The sequence below is a fragment of the Salmo salar genome, chromosome 12 (genome assembly GCF_965601325.2).
Source record: "Salmo salar chromosome 12, fSalSal1, whole genome shotgun sequence".
NCBI lineage: Eukaryota > Metazoa > Chordata > Actinopteri > Salmoniformes > Salmonidae > Salmo > Salmo salar.
The window spans coordinates 56,581,398-56,605,247 of record NC_138302.1 but is presented as its reverse complement, the minus strand read 5'-3'; the positions used below and the strand labels follow the sequence as shown (position 1 = coordinate 56,605,247).

Below are 23,850 nucleotides of genomic sequence, written 5' to 3'. Positions count from 1 at the left end.
AATAATGAAAAACCCTTGAATGAGTAGGTGTGTCCAAACTTTTGACTGGTTCTGTATATGTATAGCATAGTCTGTCACAGGCATCATTATTATTATAATACTGTGTCTCATTCATCTCTTTGACTGAGGGAATGTTCTGTGTCATGTCTGTTAACTTGATCAATACAACTCATAACCTGATCAATAACACTCACATGATCAATATAGTAAATGACACTGCATGCATGCATAGTGCTGTGTGTCTGTTCTGTCTTTCTGTCCTGTCTGTATGGTGATATGCCGGTTATTTATTATCTTGGACTCTCTGAAAAAGGCAGCAAACATCTCTCTAAGTGTGTTTCGTCCCTCTGATAAAGGGTATCGACTGTTATAGCAGAAAGTAATTGCCGGTTTGCCGGTTCAAGACGCACTCTGAACTCCATCGTACTCCAGACAGAACAGCAAATGGTGACATCAGCTTTTCAGTGTGACACCGTCATATAGATTGCGTTCCCCACCTCAAACGTTGCATGCGTCAACCAATGGTTGCATGCCACGTCGTCAACTGACGTATTGCTATAATATAGTGCGTTAGCTGGTATGTAAAATACCTATCCAGGTGTTGTAAGATCTGGCAGGGGTCAGCAACTTCTGAGCAGAGGAATGTGTCCTCTGTCCTTGTCCCATGATCCTGTGGGACATCCTTTTCTGCCTCGTTAATCCACTAATCACATGCATGAATGACTGCCCCTGTGTCTCCGCCATGCCACTCTCTGGAAGTCACCCTCTGAGTTTTGTCAGCAACACGTGATAATGGAGGTCCCTCAAAGCGAGTTAGTGGTTCACAACATCTCATCAGTCCCATCATAAAGACCTCATGGCCACCGACCTAATCGTTCCCAGCTTCCTACTGGTCCATCTCTTCTATCTAATCATCCTCAGCTTCCTTCTTGCTCATCCATCCTTCAAATCTCCACTGTGCCTGTTGGGACTTGTCTGCCAAGGTTGATGGGGGAGATTGCCCCTTTAAGCTAATATATACCCCTGGGACAGTATGCTACTCTTCAGTCTTGGTCCCAGGGGCCCAACAAGGATAATAATATATGCCATTTAGAAGACTGGATTGCACTCCCTGTATTGTCATTAATTCCCTGTGGCAATTGAACCCACAACCTTTGTGTTGGTAGCATCAGCTGAGGACCACACGGAGGCACATCCTTATAGTCCAGGGTTTGAACCCAGACAAAACTCTGTCACACTGCACTCTTTGTGTGTTGTACTTTTGTCTAAACTGTGTTATTGTGAATGTGTCTTGCACACGTCGGCACAGAGTTGACAGGCTCTGTGTTACGTGTGTTTAAAAAAAAATATATATATATTTTCACTGTGTTTTGTTGGTCCTTATTGTGGCGGTTGTTGTGTTAGTGTGTATTCTTTTAGGTGATGTGTGTTATGGTAGTTGGTGTGTATTGTTGGTGTTTGTTATGCTAGTTGGTGTGTAATGCGGACTCTGTTTCTGTGTATTGTGCTAGTTAGTTGGTGTGTGTTGTGCCGCGATCATTCCATATATGTGACTACCATAATTAATATTATAGTATTCGCTATGCTGCATCTTCCCAACTAATTGTACATATTCTATATTTTGTCCTATGCTCTGGGTGGGCTTGGGTGGCCTGCCAGAACTGTGACACTCTAGGAAACCTCATCAGTAGCTATCTAAATAGAATGCAACTTCCAACCTACATTATACTCACTTCTCTTGTTACGTTTCATTTTTTTTCTTCATATAGCCAACACCGCTAAGCCATTATTGAAGGTTTTTCTACAGGACTGTTTGTTCTAGGGGGTGATGTTTCAATTCCCTAAAGAGAAACAAACGGTGAGAGAAGGAAAAAGCGATTGGGTGGGAAGAGAGGACATCTTCCAGAAAGGATTGGGCTCATGCAGAGGCTGACCGGTTTATTATTATTTTTTCCCTCGTTCAAATCCCCCGCTCCTCACCTCTCTTCTTATTCCGCTCCTCTCTTCAATCCCCATTCTCCCACCTCTTTTCCTCTCACCCCCCCCCCCCCCCCCCCCCCCATTCCTCCTCATGTTCAGGATTGAGTGACCTAAGAATTGAGTTAGTCTCAGTCACGATTCATAGCATAGCAGAGGTTAAGCCCCCAAAACCAAGAGCCCCTTTAGCACCCGATCTCATCTCTGAAAGGGCCTCACACACACGAAAACGCACGCACATACACACAGAGCGTGTTAAGCCTGCATTGCTGGGTGAGTTTGTTCTGAGTCCTATCCCAGCTGGAAAAGAGAGAGGAGATAGATATATGCCTGTAGTGTTATGGTGCTGCTATAATACATGACCAAAAGTATGTGGACACCCTACTCGTCGAAAATCTCATTCCAAAATCATGGGGATTAATATGGCGTTTGTCCCGCCCTTTCCTGCTATAACAGCCTCCTCTTCTGGGAAGGCTTTCTACTAGATGTTGGAACATTGCTGCAGGACTTGCTTCCATTCAGCCACAAGAGCATTAGTTAGGTCGGGCACTGATGTGGGGCGATTAGGCCTGGCTTGCAGTCGGCGTTCCAATTCACCCCAAAGGTGTTAGATGGGGTTGGGCTCTGCAGGCCAGTCAAGTTCTTCCACACTGACCTCGACAAACCATTTCTGTATGGACCTTGCTTTGTGCACAGGGGCATTGTCATGCTGAAAGAGGAAAGGGCCTTCCCCAAACTGTTGCCACAAAGTTGGAAGCACAGAATCGTCTAGAATGACATTGAATGCTGTAGCTTTAAGATTTCCCTTCACTGGAACTAAGGGGCCTAGCCCGAACCATGAAAAACAGCCCCACCCCATTATTCCTCCTCCACCAAACTTTACAGTTGCCACAATGCATTGGGGCAGGTAGTGTTCTCCTGGCATCTGCCAAACCCAGATTCCTCCTTTGGACTGCCAGATGGTTAAGCAGGATTAATCACTCCATAGAATGCGTTGCCACTGCTCCAGAGTCCAGTGGAGGCGAGCTTTACACCACTCCAGCCGACGCTTTGCATTGTGCATGGTGATCTTAGGCTTGTGTGCGGCTGCTCGGCCATGGAAACCTGTTTCATGAAGCTCCTGACGAACAGTTTTTGTGCTGACATTGCTTCCAGAGGCAGTTTAGAACTCGTTAGTGAGTGTTGCAACTGAGGACAGACGATTTTTACATGCCACACGCTTCAAAACTTGGCGGTCCCCTCCTGTGAGCTTCTGTGACCTACCACTTCGCGGATAAACTGTTGCTCATAGACGCTACCACTTCACAATAACAGCACTTACAATTGACCGGGGCAGCTCTAGTAGGGTAGCCATTTTATGAACTGACCTGTTTGAAAGGTGGCATCCTATGGCGGTGTCACGTTGAAAGTCACTGAGCTCTTTAGTTATGTCATTCTACTGCCAATGTTTGTCTATGGTAATTGCACGGCTGTGTGCTCGATTTTTATACACCGTTCAATAACGGGTGTGACTGTTAATAGCCAAATCCACTAATTTGAAGAGATGTCCACATACTTTTGGCCATATAGTGTAACTGCACGCAGAGATGCGTGTCGCCACCTGGGTGTATAGAATATGTTTTATGTATAGATTTAGTCTAACACATCCACACATACTTGTATGTATGTATGTATGTATGTATATATATATATGTATGTGTATGTGTGTGTGTGTGTGTGTGTGTGTGTGTGTGTGTGTGCCCAGTTACACCTGTAGTCAGCTATGATATCAGCAATATTTTTGCGTTATCACAAACGAGGTACTAGAGTAGTGAATTGATGTTATATTCAGCTGTAAGCTAGCAAGGAAAGTTAATCTACAGAGCTGGAAGCTACCGGTATCTTCTTGCATTGTAAAGTGTTCTAGACTGTAATGGACATTGTTTTGCGAACACTTTCGACATTTCTAGCTACATGCCATATTGCATTATTCAAAGGCACTTAACCCTAATTGTTCCTGTAAGTCACTCTGGATAAGAGCGTCTGCTAAATTACTAAAATGTAAATGTTAGCTTCTGTGCCGCATAAGTGGTGATGCAGGCCAGACTCCACGTGAGTGCAGCGGTTCAGGCTAGAGCTAGCAATGAGTAAGTAGAGCAGGCACGTTGCGCTTTAAGGGGGCATCGGCTGCACTGACAGACAGACTTGATCCTCTCTCAGTCAGTAGACGACATGAGACACATTTGATAGAAGTACCGAAGGGAAAAAATAAATAAAAATAATTATACTACCGAACCGTTTTTCCTGTTCTTGTATCGAAGAAGTACAAAAGTTTCGGTATACCACTAATCTCTTCTCTCTGCATTCTCCTCTCCACTCCTTTTCTCTCCTTTGTTCGTCATCGTGGCAAATAGTTTGAGTGTGTTCGTTCTGTGTGTGTGTTTGGTCATGATGAACTTCTCATTAAGGTGTTGCAGACTGCTACTGAGGATGTGATGAGCTGTAAGCAGGCTGATGACAGCTCCGTCAATTTTGTGTGTCTGTGAGTGAGAGTCGGTGTGAAGTGACAGCTCAGCGCACACACACACAGCTGCTAGATGTGTTGTGAGTTGTATTAATAGAGCGTGGAAGTGAAGTTTCCCCTGAGAGTCCCTGTGGTGCATTGTGGGATTGACAGGATCGACACGGAGTAGAGGTGTGCGGCGGGGGGGGGCGTGCGGCTTCAGCTCATTATCACAAAACATCACTGGCGTACTCATTGAGACAAGCACACACCAGTTTCTGAACACATGAGGTTGTCATTGTTGAGTTCATCTATGGTGCCAAACAATGTGACTCTTTATCCCTACTGCAAGTGTGTGTGTGTGTGTGTGTGGACATTAGCAGACAGGCAAAAATGTGGACCACTGACGAAGAGGTTGGATTGATTAGAAAACGTGCTAATGAAGGAGAGAGCGTCACAGAGCGATAGAGAGAACCAGGTATGAGTAAGGGAGGGGGGAGAGGGATGAATGGAGCGGAGAGGGATTGAGAGAGAGAGCGAGAGGAGAGCAAGTCCGAGGCAAGAGGATTATATGGAGACAGTGAAACGGACCGTTAACATATGCTGTCGGTGATGAAACAAGTGTGACTCTAGTACCCAACCCGGATGGTTGTTTACGTTGAGAGCACACCTACGTTCATATACACACAGTGAAGCGAGGGACTCTTAGATAGTAGGCCGCTAAGTTATTTCCTGCGTTCTATTATAATCCTCGGCAGCATGGTTAATGCATGCCTGTTTGTTCATTTTGGCTTTATCGATCAGAGCAAATTGTTGATGATAATAAATAGCAAGCCTCTGCATTTTAGTAGTACACAATCTCACATCATTTTATTTTTAGATATTCAAAAGCCAAAAATGCTTTTTAGATCATCACAATAGTATTCAAAAGAAATGTCCTGTCTCTCACTATACCTGTTATTGTTACCACAATGATTTGTTGTTTTTAATATCATAGTCTGTCTCACTTTGCTTGAGCAACGGTGGCCTTGCCATTCTTGCTATAATAAAGCTGATCTGAAGCGGAATTTGAGATGGGCAGAGAGGGAGCGAGAGAAGAAGAGGGAGAGTGGTGAAGTTAGGATGAAGTGTAGTCATTTACTGGAACCAATGGAATGTATTTGCAGGGAGGGAGGGAGAGAAAGAAAGATGCACTGCACTGCTCTGCACTGGTTGTGGAACTCACGTTGGCTCCAGAGAACGAGAATGAGAGCGACGCATTGCACTCGTTTACTGAACTCACTATGTATGGTAACAGTACGGCAGTTAAACTCACAAAGGAGAGGTGGATGAGGGGACAGGAGAGGGGGTGGGACAAAAGGGTCAGAGGTGGAGTGTTGTAGGCGCAGAGGAAGTGGAAATCTGGATGGTTTCCTCATGTTCTGGGTTCCTCATGCATATTTTCTCCTCGCCATTTCACTTCCTGATATTTTAACGACACTGGGCTGAGGCCTCTCCCCCTCTGTCCCTCTTTTGTCCCTCTTTTCCATCTGTTTGTGTTTATGTAGCCAGCTTGTGTGTGTGTGATGTAGTTGTTTAGTTAAATGTGTGTTTAAGTAGCCAGTGTATGTAGTTCTAGTTCTGTAGTTGTTTGGAAGTCGGTAACAGTAACACACGTCAGATGTAGCTGCCTGGCCCAATGCCAAGAGGGAACTCTCTGGCTCACTGCCTCCTTCCCTCTCTCCATCCCCTTGTTCTCTGCCTCTCTGCCTCTCTGCTCCCTGTCCTTCCAACCACACCCTCCTTCGTCCTTCCTCGTTTTCCCCGTCACTCCTTTTTCCTCCCTGTCTATCTCTCGGTTCATTCATCATTCTCCCATCTTTCTCTCTCTGGGATGGGGGAGTTGGGGAGTGTGTAGTTCTGTAGTTGTGTTTTATGTAGTTGTGCAGTTAAATGTGTGTTTATGTAGCCAGTCTGTTGTGTATGTGTTTATGTAGCCAGTGTATGTAGTTCTAATGCTGTAGTTGTCTGTATGTTTGGAAGTCTGGCAGTAACAGTAACAGTAACACACATCAGATGTAGCTGCCGGGCCCAATGCCAAGAGGGAACTCTCTGGCTCACTGCCTCCTTCCCTCCCTCCATCCCCTTGTTCTCTCCCTCTCCCTCTGTCTCTCTCTGCTCCCTGTCCTTCCTACCACACCCCCCCTTCGTCCTTCCTTGTTTTCCCCGTCACTCCTTATTTTCCTCGTCTATCTCTCGGTTCATTCATCATTCCCCCCCTTCTTTCTCTCTCTGGGGTGGGGGGGTGTCGGGGGGCTGATCTGTCCATCCAGACCAGCCTCCAGACAGGCGAGGGTTTATTGCGGTCACCACCTCATGTACACACACACCACACACACACACACACACACACACACACACACACACACACACACACACACACACACACACACACACACACACCGTCACAGAGATGAACTGCTTGGATATTTATGAGCTACAATAAGCTAGTTTACAAATCACACACAATGCTATTAAAACAGGGTTTTGTATTAAAACTGATTGTGCATCGTTAGCTGTTGGTTATGTAAGTGTGTGTGTGTGTGCGCGTGTGTGCATGCGTCCTGTGTCTGGAGCAGTGAATGGGGGTGGAATGCTGAACGTTGTATTTGGGTTGAGAAACAGGGTGTGGTGCTATTTGGACATTATTACAGAACACAATGAGGCTGTGCTGTTCTCTCCTACTGCGGCTGTTTACTGAAGATGTGTATATATACACACACTGAACTTCATTCAGTTGACTGGCCCAACGTCAAATACAAAATGGAAGAAGGAAATAGGAATATTATGCTGAAATGAAATGTGCAGGTTGGCTGGAAAACCTGAAACGGATGTATTTGGAAACCTTACCGAACTGTTCCACTAACGGAACAGAAGTTATTCCACGTTTTTATACAGCATAAACCAACCAATTTCTACATGTCCGTTCATTCCTCTGACAGAGTTAGAAAACAGTCTGCTGATATATGTTCAGCAGTGTTAATTAAATTAAACTGGCTAGTCTGCGTGCTTCAGAGTTCCTGCTAATTTGAGGTCTAGGACAAACTTTTCCATGTGTCAAACAATCAAAGACGCCGTTGTCCTTGACCTAAATAGCTCTGCATTATGATCATATGAATGCTGTAAATAACGTGTTTTTCCACTGCTGCCCTATGTGCTGGTCCCATTAAACAAGAGGCCTTACAGAAGGGGAAAGGGAGAGAGAGAGTGGGTGCGGAGACGGAAAAGCACATGGGTTCATTCATACAGATGCTGTATGTATTGTGTAGATCCAACACACCTCTTTTTTTTGTATGGAATAAAACATCTGATCAGCTCTATGCATCGCGTCCAGCTGCTGAGTAATCTGATCGTGTCGAGACAAGGCGCGTGGATTCTAGAAGAGCGAATGAGGACGAAGCCGTATAGATAGGATTGTGAGATACGCCCGTCCCAACCCACAAGTATCAATGGCCCTCTGTGTTTACGGCACTGTCTCAAGCGAACCTGGATAGCACAAATTCTATTAGCATTAGCATGACTTCATTTAAAACAAGCGGTGGCAGTGAGGTAGGAATGCTGGCGGTATGCTGAACACACTGAAAACACGACATTTGCTGTGACTCAACATCTGGGACCATCTTGTGACTGCAGTAGAGGAACAACCTTGCAAGACAGTCATCTGAAGCTGACAAACTAGTTTTCCTAAAGAACGAGCACTTCTCTCTCTCTGTGTGTGCGCTATTACACAATGTTTGTGCGTTTCCACTGTCTTGAGGGTCGAATGAGTCCCGTTCACTCTAAACACTTGTCGCTTTAGTAAATCATCGCTAATTACACAATGAGACCTTGCCGCACATGCCAAGTGTTATTTGTGACATTTACTAGTAGTGAGTCAATGTTGGCCAACATGGGATACCCCCTGCTGTTTACTATATGTATTTGTTGTAAATTGTAATCCAAGCCAGCATATAACCTACATGAATGGAATTAGAAGTGGAAGCCAGCTAGTCATTATGAATGAAACCATGGCACGAGCAGAGGCAGTAGTAACATGCCATCCAACCAAGTGGACCGAACTCACTCTGTAATATGATTCTGCGTTCTACTGTTCACTCCTGATACGTGTCATTCTCTTCCAGCGCACTGCAGTTCACCATTTCCCATTTCAAATACATGTTGTACTACTTGCGTCAGTTTAGTGCTTGATTTCATTAGTCTCAAGTCATTGAATATATCGGGAGTTGGCTGTAGACCTATATAGCTCAGCCATTGTATCCCAAACAAGACAACCGTAATTCCGAATCAATCTATTGTAAACACCAAAGCAGGCCTGTTGGGGATAGGGCCAGCCCGTGGCCACCGATGTCTCTGGGATCAATAGAACAAGAGGTCAGCTGAATAGGGTCAGGACCAGATGTTTTTTTTACCTCTAACCTCTGGCCACACACACTGGTAGCATGCTCAGTGACACTATGCTCCAGGGTGAGTGGTTCCATAATGGGTCTGTCAGTATAAGAGCTGTTGTCTTACCGTCTCAACAGTAGACCACTTTAACAGCATTTTTTTCTTCCTCTGCGAAACGCAGTTGGCTTCATATTGACACAATGTCAAGCTGTTAGCCCAAAAATACTTAATCCACTGCAAGGTACTTTACTCAAAAATGGGATACTGCCAGTAGAGATTGAATCCTGTGCATCACATTTTAATGTAAAAATATCTCCCCTTTTTAAAAGCTCCAGTCCTGGAGAGCCCGTTTTAGAAGTAGTGTGTGAATGGGGAAGCAGGTATGTGAACGGGCATTCACGTCGAACCCTGATTTGTGTTGGACTCCATACAGGCTGGGATTTGTGGGAGGCTGTATGGTGCCTCTCTCGTCCTTAAGCACTGGTATGCTCCCTCTCTCTGTCAATTGATGCAGTTAGATGTATCTGTGTGTGAGAGGGAGAAGAGGGAGGGAGTGATGATATGACTGGCCTTTATCTGAGGGACCTTCTGTGCTATCTAATAATCACTGCTGTAGCTGTCCCAGCCCCCCCCCCTGACACACACACACACACACTTTTTTTCAATTCAAGGCTTTATACACCCTCTCCTTTCCCTCAGCCACCCATCTTCTCTCTCCCCCAATCTCCTTGAGGTATTGTGTGTGGAACTTGGCGTGAGAGATGCTTTGGGGGGGGTGGAGAATTAGGCATTGGTGGCTAAAGGGCCGTCTCTATTTCTCCCAGAGAGCGCTAGGGAAATGAGAGCTTCAACTTTGGTTTTTGCGATATCATGTCAGATGTTTACTTAGCAGCCTTCACTCTGTATAATTAGCATAATTACACACTCATCTAATCACCTGTTGGTTTTCGTTTTTCATTGTCAGTCTCTGTAGCCAGTGCCTAGACCTACCGGCTCTGTCTCACTTCAGAATTAGTTGTTCATCCATGTTTCTCAAACATTAAGGTTGTGGTGTTTTAAGGTTAAGTTTAGGCATTAACTCAGAATTCTTGAGGTTAGGCATTAACTCGGAATGGTTAAGGATTGGGATAGGCTTAACTAAAATATTAAAAAAACTTTTTATCACTGTTCGAACTTGCAACCTTTTGGAATCGGAGGCAGATACTTATACCCATCCGCCATCCCGAGTGACGCAGCGGTCTAAGGCACTGCATCTCAGTGCAAGAGACGTCATTACAGTCCCCGGTTCGAATCCAGGCTGTATCACATCCGGCCGTGATTGGGAGTCCCAACTGGCGGCGCACAATTGGCCCAGCGTCGTCCGGGTTTGGCCGGTGTAGGCCGTCATTGTAAATAATAATTTGTTCTTAACTGACTTGCCTAGTTAAATAAAGGGTAATTTTTTTATATTTTTTTTAAATACAAAAATTCCCTTCCGCAACTGAAACCGACTTGAAGGTAACAGCGCTTACTGTTGCCCCTAGTGGTCAGTCTACACATCTCCTGACATGGATGTCGAATACTGACTTGTATCACAGGTGACCTGGCTGGCCTAGACAGCAAGAGATGAAGGGGACGGGTTAGGAGAGGGGAGAGGGAAAGGAGATTCAAAGGGAAAACAGGGGCCCAGAGAGGACACTGGTTAGGAGAGGGGAGAGGGAAAGGAGATTCAAAGGGAAAACAGGGGCCCAGAGAGGACACTGGTTAGGAGAGGGGAGAGGGAAAGGAGATTCAAAGGGAAAACAGGGGCCCAGAGAGGACACTAGATGAGAGATGGTGGTGTTGAAGTGGGGAGAATGGGAGTAAGGGAGCAGGGGAGGAGAGGGAGAGTGGTAGACTGTTGAAAGCTCTTCTGAGCGATTCTAATTAAGAGATTAGCATATCCTCTGAGACGGCTAGCGTAACCACGGCCTGCTAGCACTAACGGCCAAGACATGTCGCAATTAGGAGAACAAGGATCCGCTGGTGCTAAAGTAGACCTCTCTGAGCTTGGTCCACACACACACAAATACACATACACACACACACACACACACACACACACACACACACACACAGAGAACAAGCAGTCAGCGACGCTTCGCCTGAGCTTGTTTAAGACCTGTCCTACAGCCCCAACGACAGACTTCTGCAGAGCTACAGGCTTACATGGACTGTTTCAATTTTCACCATAAAGGGCTTCCCTTTAAACAGCATAGGTTTAGAGGCCCCGTCTTTTCTGTACATGGGTGTTCAGGCCAACGCAAGCTCATCTGTACCTGGGGATACCTCCACATCTGATCAGGCGCTTATCTGAACCAGGTAAAGCTAGGCCAGTAAAGCCTCCGACAGGTGACAGTATCTCTTCATCCAGCCTGAATGTAGGCTCAGCCCAGTGGAGGTCAGCTGCCAGCTACCTCATCCGAGGCCTCCCTACCTGGTCTAAATCAAAGGTGTTTTCCCCTCCCTGTGAGCCCTCTGGTTCTCATTAGCCATGGGCGCTGATTAAGAAGGCTTTATAGAGCACAGATGTTGATACGCACTTCAAAGGAGTCCCCTTCAAAGTCCCCTACAGGTAAGCGTGCTGAGAGTGGAATGACTTGGTTCATTCATGGAGATGTAAATATTCATTGATACAGATCTAGGATCTTAATTTGAGCCAGTTTTCTACAGCAGGAAAATAATCCTGCAGCAACAGGAAATTAATTCTGTGAATTATAATGAATGGGCATTTCTTTTGTAGGTGTTAGTACATTTCTCGTTAGGGGAAATCAAGTCTGACATTTTTAAGTGGAAGTTACAAACTTTAGAAGCCTTTTTAAACCTCGAATACACTACAAGTTTGCATTTCCTCCAGTGCAGGAAAATTCTTAGCAACAAAAGAGTGATCAAATTAAGATCCTACATCTGTAGGTGTTGCAATAGCCTAGACATCCCCAGCTGTAAGAGATATTGGTCAAGTTATTACTGTAAATACATTTTTTTTAATCTCTAATGACAAATTAATATATGCTATAAATCTGGGAACCAGTCCGTTATTGGAAAATAAATTGTACAAGAAGACCTGGCTTAAAAGTGACCTTAACAATGACACTTATGACAAAAAAATAGGGATATTTTTAATAATTGATTTATCTGAAGGTATATTGATGAGCCTAGTATCACATTCATGAATTCGTACGTTTTCTGAAGCTTGTTTTATATCAGAAAACAACAGGTAAAATTAAGTAAATAAAATGAATCAGTGGCTACAGGATGAATGATGATAATGGCATATGATCGATACAGGGAATGTATGAATTCCCCAAAACAATTCTCCAGCAAATTGTTAGATGACGATATTCTCAATTTGGATAGAGCGACATTTATACACTCCACTATACTTAACAGGTCAGGCGGGTGCATACTGTGAAAGACTATTTCCTATATTTCTGTGAATGGAGGGATCAACTTAAAAGGCCAAGTAGTGGTTCAGTTCTAATGTTCAAATTATCCTGTTACAATCAGCAGTTGCTATATCTGTTTTTAGACTCATAAATTAGGGCACCCGAGTGGCGCAGCGGTCAAAGGCACTGCATCTCAGTGCTAGAGGCGTCACTACAGACACCCTGGTTCGAATCCAGGCTGTATCACAATCGGTCGTGATTGGGAGTCCCATAGGGCGGCGCACAATTGGCCCAGCGTCGTCCGAGTCTGGCTGGTGTAGGCCGTCATTGTAAATAAGAATTTTGTTCTTAAACTGACTTGCCTAGTAAAATAAAGTTTAAATAAAGAAAAAAAATATTAAAAAAATATGCATCCATAGATTCTTGAAGATTGTAACTTTTAAATGCCTCGAGCTTAGTTCAACTGTTGTACCCCATCAGACCCCAAAATATAAGCTTGTTTTACTCCGTTTTGTAAACAAACACTATAAAGCCTCAACATGGTTGAAACTATCATTTTGATATCATGTATGGTCAGTCCTTGCATCCATAGCTCTGTCTATGAATTTGAGAGTGGTTACATTTCTCCAGCTCCATCCCTTAGCTTTTTACCGAAACGGAGCGGGGAATCTGATATGTTATTGTTTCTACTGATTTATTGCTGCTTTAACGTTAACCTAAAGAGCTACACATTACACCTCGTGTCAATGCTGGGGAGTGAAAGGCCAATTTAGTTGTGTAGTTACAGTCAATAGATAGAATGGGGGTCTTCGGGCAGATAGTGCGGCTTCAGAGATGCGCGCTGACGCCGGGTAGTTCTGGGCTGTGCAAGACAAAACGGTCCAAAGTAGAGGTTTGGTGAGGAATGCTAGCGTTGGCCTTCTGATTGAGCTCTTGTAATCAATCAGATGCAAGCTGGTAATCTGGAATCCTTAGCTCGGCTTCAATGGAAAAATGACAACTCGCAAGAGGAAGAAGTCCTTTTAGGTAGTTCGTCCAGAAGTCGTCTTCACAGTCGCATATGACAGCCGAAACATTCACTGGAACGAAAGTGTGAAACATTTTCCATTTTTTTTTTTTTATTCCTCCATATTGAGGGGAAGGTTCAAAATGTCCCGCCAGACCATCTGACCCTGCTGATTTGGTTCAAGCTCGGAAAGGGGGAGAAAGTCATGCAAGCCTCCCCTGACCTCTCCTATGTATGTATTGGTATGTTTGTGCCAATTGGAGAAATTAGGAATTGGTCCATAGAATGTTCCGCATGTACCATACACTCACAGAAACAGTCCAATAGTGAATGAAATGAGGTTTGCAGTCCTAAGGCACCAAACCGGCATTGGTTAGGTTAGACGTTGCATGATTACTTGTAATAAGCATATTATACCTTGCAATAACATAGGAAAAACATACTTTACTTTACACTAACCCCAAAATGTTATGAGTCCTTCATGTTTGATGTGCTGTTAGGAAAGGTGGTCTAGATCTTGGTACGTTGTTGAATGAGTAGGCCTATTTTCTTAGAAAAAGGCTCGTCGCTTTCCATGGTCAAGAGGAAGTAGGCCTCTCTGGATCAGGACTTTATTGCCCTGTCATATACTGGAGCAAAAAGCATTCCAGCTAGGGCTCTTCTGGTTTGTTTATAATATGTTCTATAGCCCTGGATCAAGATGGCAGGCTGATTGGGGACTTATCCTGGTCAAGCCTGGCTTAAAAAAGGGACTTCTTCTGGCCAGTGGGTCAACAAGGGTTCCTGGTCTGTAGGGGGTTTATAGGCCCCTGTCCAGTAAAAGGGTTTTGTGCTGATGTGACGTGAGGGTCCACTCCTACACAGCTATGTCTATGCTACTGCAAAACAGTTACCGTTGAAGTGTGTGTGTTTGTGTGGTTAGTTCATTAAATTATTTGTATTTGCACACAAGAAAATATAAAACAAGATGAGAGATTAATACGCAAACGAAAAGAGTGCAGGAGAGGTACGAACTCTGAAAGGCTTGTAAGTCACCTCCTTTCAAGTGTTCATAAAACAAACCATACAAAAAAAGTACCTAAGGCAGATGAACAAATAAATAGAGATTTACACAATGAAAAAAGAGAACATGATGAATTACGGGGTAAAAAAATAAATTCAAGTAAAATGCATAATGAAAACAAAGTGGCGAATTGTGGCTGACGGTTGGTTGGGGTGTGTTTGTAGTACCTCTCTGTTCGCCTGCGCTCATCTCTGAATGTCAACCTCGTGTTGATTGGCCGGCTGTAATGGAAGCCTAAATCATCTGTCAGTGCAGTCAATTCCAACTAATATGTGTACACACACACAATCACACTGATCACACAATCACACTGATCACACAATCACACTGATCACACTGATCACACTGATCACACAATCACACTGATCACACTGATCACACAATCACACTGATCACACAATCACACAATCACACTGATCACACAATCACACTGATCACACAGATCACACAATCACACTGATCACACTGATCACACAATCACACAGATCACACTGATCACACAGATCACACTGATCACACTGATCACACTGATCACACTGATCACACGCGCACACACAGCGTAGAGCTGCCAAGAGAAAGGACTTTAATTCAATGACGGCAGTCAACCATGATCAGTGGCAACACTCCCATGTGAGACGGAACACTTACACACGCGCAATTATCATATGTGTGTATTGGTGTCAACTCCAACCACAACAAGACAACCCAAGTAGAGTTAACACAACTTGTCCTTCAAGGTTTTTTTTTAAATGCCTTTTACATGAATTTGCTTAAATGCCTGTTGCAGGAATTTGCTTTTTTCTCAAGCTTTCACAAACTCGGAGAGATGGTCGGATGTTGTTTTTAGAGCTAGGTTTGGTTGCTCTGTGAGTTGAGGTTTCAACAACCCTTCTTTTTATGGGACAGAGGGACCAGATTCACATTATAAAGAGTTTAAGGTGATCCTGGGCCAAAAGCAACAGTATCAGCTAGAGATGACTGTCTGTGTATTTGGCTACTAGTACAAGGGACTGGCTTTTTGGCATTTGTCCATGGACTCTCCATCACTATGGCAACATGTAACATGTCCACCTTTTCTTCACTTTCTTTCATGTGCACTGCTGTTTGTTTCCCGTCCCCAAACGTTTCTCTGGTTAGTTTTGTTTATTTGTCTTTTGGTCTCTGCGTGATTCAGTTCTCTCTCTTTCTGCCCTCTCAGCTCCGTCTCTCCTCTTGTCTCTTTCCATGTGTTTCATTCTTACTCACCATGTCCCTCGCCCTTCGTCTTCCCTCTCGCTCTCTCTCTCTCTCTCTCTCTTCTATCCTTCTTCTTCCTTCAATCATTTTTAGCTCAGTCTCTCCTCTTGCCTCTTTCCATGTGTCTCGTGCTTACTCACCATGTCCCTCCCTCTCGCTCGCTCTCTCTCTCTTCAATCGTTCTTCTTCCCTCAAACATTTTTAGCTGTCTCTCCTCTTCTCTTTCCATGTCTCGTGCTTACTCACCAGGTCCCTTCTTCTCTCTCTCTCTCTCTCTCTCTCTCTCTCTTTATCTCTCCCCCTCTTTCTCTCCCTCTCTCTCGTCTATCGTTCTTCTCCCCTCAAACATTTTTAGCTTAGTCTCTCGCCTCTTGTCTCGTGCGTACTCGCTATATTCCTTCCTCTTCCTCTTTCCACATATTTTTCTCCTGCCTCTTTTGCATAAATCTTTTTCTCACTTACTCTACTCTTTACCTCGGTCTCAATCTACTCTCCCCCCCCCCCCCCCCCTCTCTACTCCCTCCCTCTGTCTAGTTCCCTCTTCTCTGAGCGGGCCCTCTCATTTAGTAGCTGACAGCATGGAATAATTTCTAAATGGAACCAGAGCCCACGCACCCCTGGGAGTGGCTCAGAGTGCTTGGGCACACATACAGCTCATTGTTCTGTTCAGTGAAAGAGGGAGGAGGGAGGGAATGACAGAAATAAGGAACCAAAAAGGTAGGAAGAGGGGAAAGATGGGAGGAATCATTTTGAGAGGGAGGAGAGAGTCCTGCTTTAGCCAAATGTTTCCTCGATAAATCTCTTTTTACAAGCTTTTAGAAAACACACTGTGTGTAGTTTACATTCAGACTGAGGAATGTGATTCCACTGTCCACCCAGAGTAAGTCAGCAAGAGGGAGGAATGGAGTACGAGACAGGAATGCCAAGAATGAGCTTAATGCATGAAACTATAGTGTGTGTGTGTGTGTGCATCTTTTTTTGCATTTCCATGGGTGCTTGTGTGCAAGCCTATGCCTACTTACAGGCCTGTATGTTTGTGTGAGTGTGTATGCATGTCTGCGAGAATGCTTGTGTGTGCATGCCTGCCTGTGTGGGTGTGGGGGAAGCCAGGGGTGTGATCATGTCTGCTTCAAACCTGCCCTCCCACATCACATTCCAGACCAAGACACACACACACACAGAGAGACAGGTAATTTCCTCGTAAAAGGACCCAAGAGCACCAACATGACTTTATAGGAGCATATCAAATTATGTGTCAATTGAAAGCTAAGAGTCTATTTTTGGGAAATTACTATTTTCCCATCTTAAAAAAAATAAAAAGCAAAGGCTTTGATTTCTGGTCATACAGATGGAGAAAGTCTTAAAAGCTATCAGAAATACATCAAAACACAATCATGTTGAAGAAATGGCCCCTTACAACTAATATCAGCTTTTATATTTAGTTTTGCAGAATTTGCTTGCCTTCTGTAAGTTTAACAAGTATTGCCTAGTGTCTTGTCACTCTGTTACCAAAAACCCACATATCTTTAAGATATGTTCGTACCAATTAGTCAGTGTTTTTATGGATAACAATCAAACATGTCACGATGTTACCAAATTGGTGATAGATCAGTAACAGATTGACTGCAATTTAATTGGCCACTATGGGAAATCATAGTCCCCAACCACAGTGGCATTAGAGCACAGTAGAGTAGAGTAAAGAAAAGGATAATACAGTAGAGTATAGAAAAGGATAATACAGTAGAGTATAGAAAAGGATTTTACAGTATAATAAATAGGATAGTAGAGGTACTGAATATTACGCTACTTTTCTTTACTATACTGAACTAATACTTTATTGACCTGAGCTGTGCTTTACTGTTCTGTACCTTGATGCCCAAACTTGTGAAACTTAGACGTCTATGATTGGTACCGATTTGGTCTGGTTTGGGCCAACCAAATTTGGTCTTGTTTGGGGGCGGAGCTCATTAGAATAGTAACCAGTTTGTAGAATAATACCCAAACATGCAAAGAAGGATATTACATTTGTCTACCTTTTTGTGTACGTATTCAGGATACACCACCATGAATAAAAGGACATTCAAAACTATGCATTTCTGGAAAGTACAGATCGAGGACCCATGATGTCATTCTGTTACCGTCATTCTGTTACCATCATTCTGTTACCAAGTGTTGATCCACTTCACTTACTGTAGTTCAATAACCAAAAAAGATTTTCCCACAGTCAAGGTGTCATATCATCGCTGACACCCCAGTCTTTCTGCAGACATCCTTTGAATCAATATTTTCCAACAGTCTTGAAGGAGTTCCCACATATGCTGAGCACTTGTTGGCTGCTTTTCCTTCACTCTGCGGTCCAACTCATCCCAAACCATGTCAACTCTGTTGAGGTTGGGTGATTGGAGGCCAGGTCATCTGATGCAGCACTCCATCACTCTCATTCCTGGATATATAGCCCTTATACAGCCTGGAAGTGTGTTTTGGGTCATTTGTCTTGTTGAAAAACAAATGAATGTCCCACTAAGGGCAAACCAGATGGGATGTTGTATCGCTGCAGAATGCTGTGGTAGCCATGCTGATTAAGTGTGCCTTGAATTCTAAATAAATAATGACAGCGTCACCAGCAATGCACCCCCACACCATCACATCTCCATGCTTCACAGTGGGAACCACACGCAGAGATCATCCATTCACCTACTCTGCATCTCACAAAGACATGGCAGTTGCAACCAAAAATCTCAAATTTGGACTCATCAGACCAAAGGACAGATTTCCAGTGGTCTAATGTCCATTTCCTTGTGTTTCTTGGCCCAAGCAAGTCTCTTCTTATTATTGGTGTCCTTTAGTAGTGGTTGCTTTGCAGCAATTTGACCATGAAACTTGCTTCATGACTTCCTCATGAAGCTGGTTGAGAGAATGCCAAGAGTGTGCAAAGCTGTCTTCGAGGCAAAGGGTGTCTACTTTGAACAATCTGAAATATAAAGTGTCAGGGTGGAAACTATTAATTCCTCTAAATGTATTAATATTTGCTAAGGTTGAAAGAGGGAGAGGCCGTAAAGAGTGTTTTAGTCCACTGTCTATACCTGACTGTATGTGCTTGTGAGACCCAAATGTAATCCCAGCAGCAGGAAGACCCTGAAGTAGGAGATAAGGAGTGGTAAGGGTTAAGCCCTGGTGTGTGTGTGTGTGTGTGTGTGTTTGTTTTTCTTTGCTCTTTATCAATGAGAGTTGACATGGAGATGTTGTGACCCTGGCTCTGACCAGTGGTGAGGGTTAGAGATCCCTGGGTCTCAGTGGGTGGAAAAGGGAACCACTGATCACACATACAGAAAGGATACAGATCACCAGAATCTTTTTTTACTGTGAAGTAACTTGCTCTGTACTTGTTTTTCTAATGCCACTGGCACATTCATGTAATAGTCATCCTAGTTCTGTGGGCACCCTGGCATGTCGTTGTGTTTGTCTGTGTGCCAGCATGCCTTCCAGAGCCCGTCCCAGATCGAGCCTTCGTCTTCTGATCCACTCCATCTGTCCTCTGGTGACTCAGGTGGTGCTGTCTGTCTGTGTCTCCAGCTATTTATTTAGTGTTCTGTATCTCAGATGCACTCAGAGAGGAGGAAAATGGTCAAAACCTTCTGGCGTTGAGGAGCTGTACAGGAGGACGTTATGTAAAGCTGTGTGGGGTTGGGTAGGTTACTTTCTAAATGTTACTAGTTACCTGTCCAAAATTGTAATCAGTAACAACTTTTAGATTACCTGAACTCAGTAATGTAATCAGATTACTTTTGGATAACTTTCCCCTTCATAGGGATTAGAAGAAGACAGAAGGGATCCATCAAACGTATTTGGTGTGTCTTCATAGTGGTCTCTGTTTGTTCCACCTGAGCGAGGTGGAACGAACTTAAACTTGTGCCTTTTTTCAATGCTGAATTCAATGTCATTGAGAGAACAGAAAGGTGTCGTAATGTATTTTTTAAGTAATGATTTTAAAAGTAATCCAAGAAGAAATCATCTACTTTTTCAAAAGTATCTGTAATCTGACAATAATATTTTTGCTGGTAAGGTAACTGATTACATTTACAGGGTAACGTAACGGTTTCGTATTTTTGTAAGCAGATTACATGTTTGAACTCGTGTGTGTGTGTGTGTTTTTTTTATAGCAGATTTTCTTTGGAAGGTTTTACTTGCACTGACTATGTGGTTGTCTTACCTGCCTTAGTTGAAACAACTGAGTAAGTTGCTGTGGGAAAGCATTTGCTAATGGATCAACATGTAAAATATGTTTGCATGTTTTTTGTGATTTCCATTTGACTGTTGTCGGCTCCTTATATGGACGTGTGTGTGTGTGTCTGTGTAGGTTCTTGTTGTAGCTGAGTCCTTATATAGAGCTGTGTGTGCATACGTGTATTCCGTTTCTTATTGTAGTTGAGTCCTTATATAGAGCTGTATGTGTGTGTAGTTTCTTATTGTAGTTGTGTCCTTATATAGTCTGGGGTGTTGGGGTGTGTGGCACAGTGTTCGCTGCTGTTATGTCTTGTTCATACCTTAGGGCCAGACGCCTACCAGACACGCAGCGGGAGAGAGGGATGAGAAGGAGAGGAGGATTAGAGGAGAGGAGTTGGGAGGTGTCTTTGTGATTTGGGCTGGCCAGCTATGGCTCTGCTCACTGCATGTTTGAGAACACAAATGAGTTCAACGTGTCTGAGGAGAAGAGGGAGCGAGTTGCCTCACCACCAACCCTCACCCCATCTCTTCATGTTTCCCCCCCTTCTCATTCTTTGCCTCTTATTCGCTGCCCGACTTCACTAGTTGTCTGTCTCTACTTACATGGATAATCTATTTTCACTCTCTCTGTACTCTTCAAATCTTGTCTCTCTGGCTTTTTCAGTTTCTTCCCCTCCTCACTCTCTCTACCTCCCTCCTCTCTCCCTTCCGTTCTCTCTTCCTCTCCCCCTCTCTCTTCCGTCTCTCTCTCTCTCTCTCTCTCTCTACCTCTCTCTGCAGTAAGGGATTTCCTCCTCCAGGCAGGTCATGTGACTGCAGATAGGGTGTGGTCTCCTTCATTCCTGCTTTATCCTTCTGCCACTGCAACAGTGAAACGAGGGAGGGAGGGGAGAGAGACGGAGGGGGAGAGATGTTGGTGTGTGTGTACTCTGTCCTGTTGCAGCCTTTTCATTGGTAAACACCAGCAACTGGTCAGCTCTTTAGAACAGAGGCAGCACAGCACTGCATATACAAACGCAGACCACATGCTAAAATAATGTTTGTTTAGCTGTGATTTACTGGATATTATCATCTAGGTTTTTATATTGACTCATATCTAAAAAATAGGGGAGTGGACAGTGTGTTTGAATGCAAAACATGAACTTATTGAATAACACACTTCAAGGCTTCTCTCTCTCTCGTACTCTGAGATTGTGTATTCTGAGATTGTGTTGTAGTGAGAGCAAGCACAGTTGAACTGAAGCTGGTTCTTTGAGGAGGGCCTATGGAGTGTTACCAAATGTGTTATATGTTAAGACCGTTTTATTATATTAATCCATCTCTGAAGTCAACTGTGATCTGCATGCGTGTGTGTGCACACCATACTGCGTGTGGGTGGAGCAAGTGTTGGCAGCGTGTGTGTGTGCTTACACTTTACATCACATGGGATGTATGAGTCATTAGTAGGCAGTATAGGGCTGTAAGCGATCAGCCAGCTATAGCATGTGGTGCTGGAACTGTAAGGCTGATTTTGGTCTGTTGCTGGGTGCGACTGGGCATGTTCCCCACTGTCTAGGGTGTGGCCACAGCCACGTTTGCTTAGTGGCAGGGGGGGGGGGTTTGGTGCAGTGTGAGTGGGGGGCTTGCGTGTCTGCAGGGAGGGAGGGAAGGAAGGAGAGGGAGCGACGCAGTCCGTGCTTTAGTATGCAAGGCAGGTGTGTCTGCAGAGGCAGGAAGAGAGGAGGCAAGGAGGGATGATGGGGAAAGGGCAGGGAGGAGAGGGGTGAGGAGGGAGAAGTTGAGGGGCAAGAGAAGGATAGAGGTGAGGAGTTCTGCCTCCTTCTACCAACTGAACCTTATTCTCTCCTCTTGTTCTCTTTCCCCCTCTCTTCTCTTCATGTCTGTGCTCCCCATGCTACCTCATTAGAATACAAACCCAGCCCTTCATCTTTCACCTGTGTCACTAACCTCCCCTTTCCCATCTCCCTTTCCTCCCTAATTTGTTTACCAGTGTTTGTGATCTGTTTCGCCTCCAGCCAATCTGTTTTTCCATCCCCACCTGTTGAATACCTTGACTGCTGATGGATGAACGGAGGGTGTAGGGATGGACATGAGTGTTCGAGTACTCGAAAGCACGTCAAAACTCGATCTTTAACCAGAGATAACCCTTTTTTTTTTTTTTTTATAAATACTATGAAACAATTTGGGAAAATGTGCTTTGTGGATGCCTGAACAGGAAAGTGAAATGTTCTTGAAGACAACGTTAATTTGATTTGACATGTGGATTTGTGGGGCACAACAGAAAATAATCCATACTAAATATCACACAGTTCTTCTCCCTAAATTCCCTCCATGTCGCACTCAGTTGCGTTACGACCGTGAGTGAGCACACAAGCTCCCGTTAGGCCTACAGAAATAAATGCCTGTTAAAAACTGATGGAATACACAAGCTACATTCCTTGCCAAATTACGACAGTTTTAGCAACAATTCAAAATGGACTGGTTGATTGTTCCAACAATGAGCTGCAGTTTTAGAATCATTGTGTCCCCTCTATTTTCCACTTAATCTAATATGCAAACTGTTAGTGCCATTTAGAATGTGTTAGCCTAGGCAGCAGGTAGTCTAGCAGTTAAGAGTGTTGGGCCAGTAACTGAAAGGTTACTAGTTCAAATCCCTGAGCCGACTAGGTGAAAAATCTGCCGACGTGTCCTTGAGCAAGAACTTCTGCTAAATGACTAAAATATTAAAATAAATAAACATGGATCGGTTCCACACACAAAAGTGTGTGTGTGTGTGTGTGTGTATATATATATATTTTTTTTTTATTGTTTGGACATAGGGGGCCCAAAAAAAACACAAACCAAAAAAAATCTCACCCTCTCTCCATCACCAACCCAGAAACTGTTGCTAACCCCATGTTACCAGCTGCTCGCAGGTTGCTGTTGTTGCTGCACTCCACTTTTCTCTCTTATTTGTTTTCTGTCTGTCTGTTTTCTGTTCTAGATACAGGATCGAGTGCTCTTATCTATAATTTGATGCCAGTTCATGACAGTATATTTGTGTTTTCTTCTACTAATCATGAAAAATCTGATTTTGAAAACTCTAAATTTGATCCTGCACTTTTGAATGCCTACTAGACGCTTAACAGTTTAGTATGAATGAGATGTCGAGCTTTTTCCTTCCAGACATTTTCTACCTCTACTTGTTCGGAGTAGGATAGCTCTTTTTCTTTCTCTAGCGGGGTTATGACGCCTGAAATAATATGTTACGATTTAAACCAGGCAGCCATGTCCTGTCAATGTTCTCTTGTTGTCAAGTGAAGGGCTGGAATGGAAGGTCAGTGTTAGAATGGATTTACCTTGTTCACTTATTCACTGGTAAATGCTGCTACCACTCTTCACAGCACATTGTATTGAAGTGGCCTAATACTAGAGGAAGAGAAGTGAGAGAATAGTGGAATGGGAGTAGCAGTGTGTAACTGGGAATTTACACACTTGACATTCACTTACCACACGCTGCGTATTGTATAATTATTTATCTACAGTACTGTAGTAATACTGTGTGTACACTTTGGGTATCTACTGTAGTAACTGTTTGCTCTAATAGTTGTAAGACAATTTGTTCTTGGTTTGGGGTTTGCTTTATTTCTGCGCTCGCACGTGCTCACACACACACACACACACACACACACACACACACCTGATCTAGCCTGAGGCACCGTGGTCACTAATTTCATCAGCTGGCCGATAGTAAGCAGATAAACAGTAGAGTGCTCTGTCCAGAATGACAAAGCTTATATGGAGTCATTGTCTGAGTCCCAAATGGCACCCTATGCCCTGTATAGTGTACCACTAATGACCAGAGCCCACTATACAGGGCATAGGGTGCCATTTGGGACATTCCCCAGAGGGACAGGGAGAGTGGGGTAATGGGAGGAAGAGGCAAAGAGAGCGGGGTAGAAGGGAAGGGAGAGTGAAAAAGGGAACGAGAGAGAGCAGGTTTTGTTCCTAGCATAGGCTGTCATGTAGCCTCATGGTCTGTCATGGTCTTCGA

The 23,850-nt window shown here is 44.0% G+C and overlaps 1 protein-coding gene across 7 annotated transcripts in view; it reads left to right on the top strand.

Moving 5' to 3' along the window:
* The window catches only part of LOC106565103 (plasma membrane calcium-transporting ATPase 1), a 166,397-nt gene that overhangs the window by 8,371 nt on the left and 134,176 nt on the right, over window positions 1-23,850 (top strand). Inside the window, exon 1 of one of the 7 annotated variants that reach the window (XM_045691505.2) lies at window positions 19,193-19,281. The exons of the other annotated variants lie outside the window; for them this stretch is intronic. The gene's annotated coding sequence lies outside the window, so the exon portion shown is untranslated. Of the gene's footprint in view, window positions 1-19,192; window positions 19,282-23,850 lie in introns of those variants that run through there. 7 annotated transcript variants of the gene reach the window in all.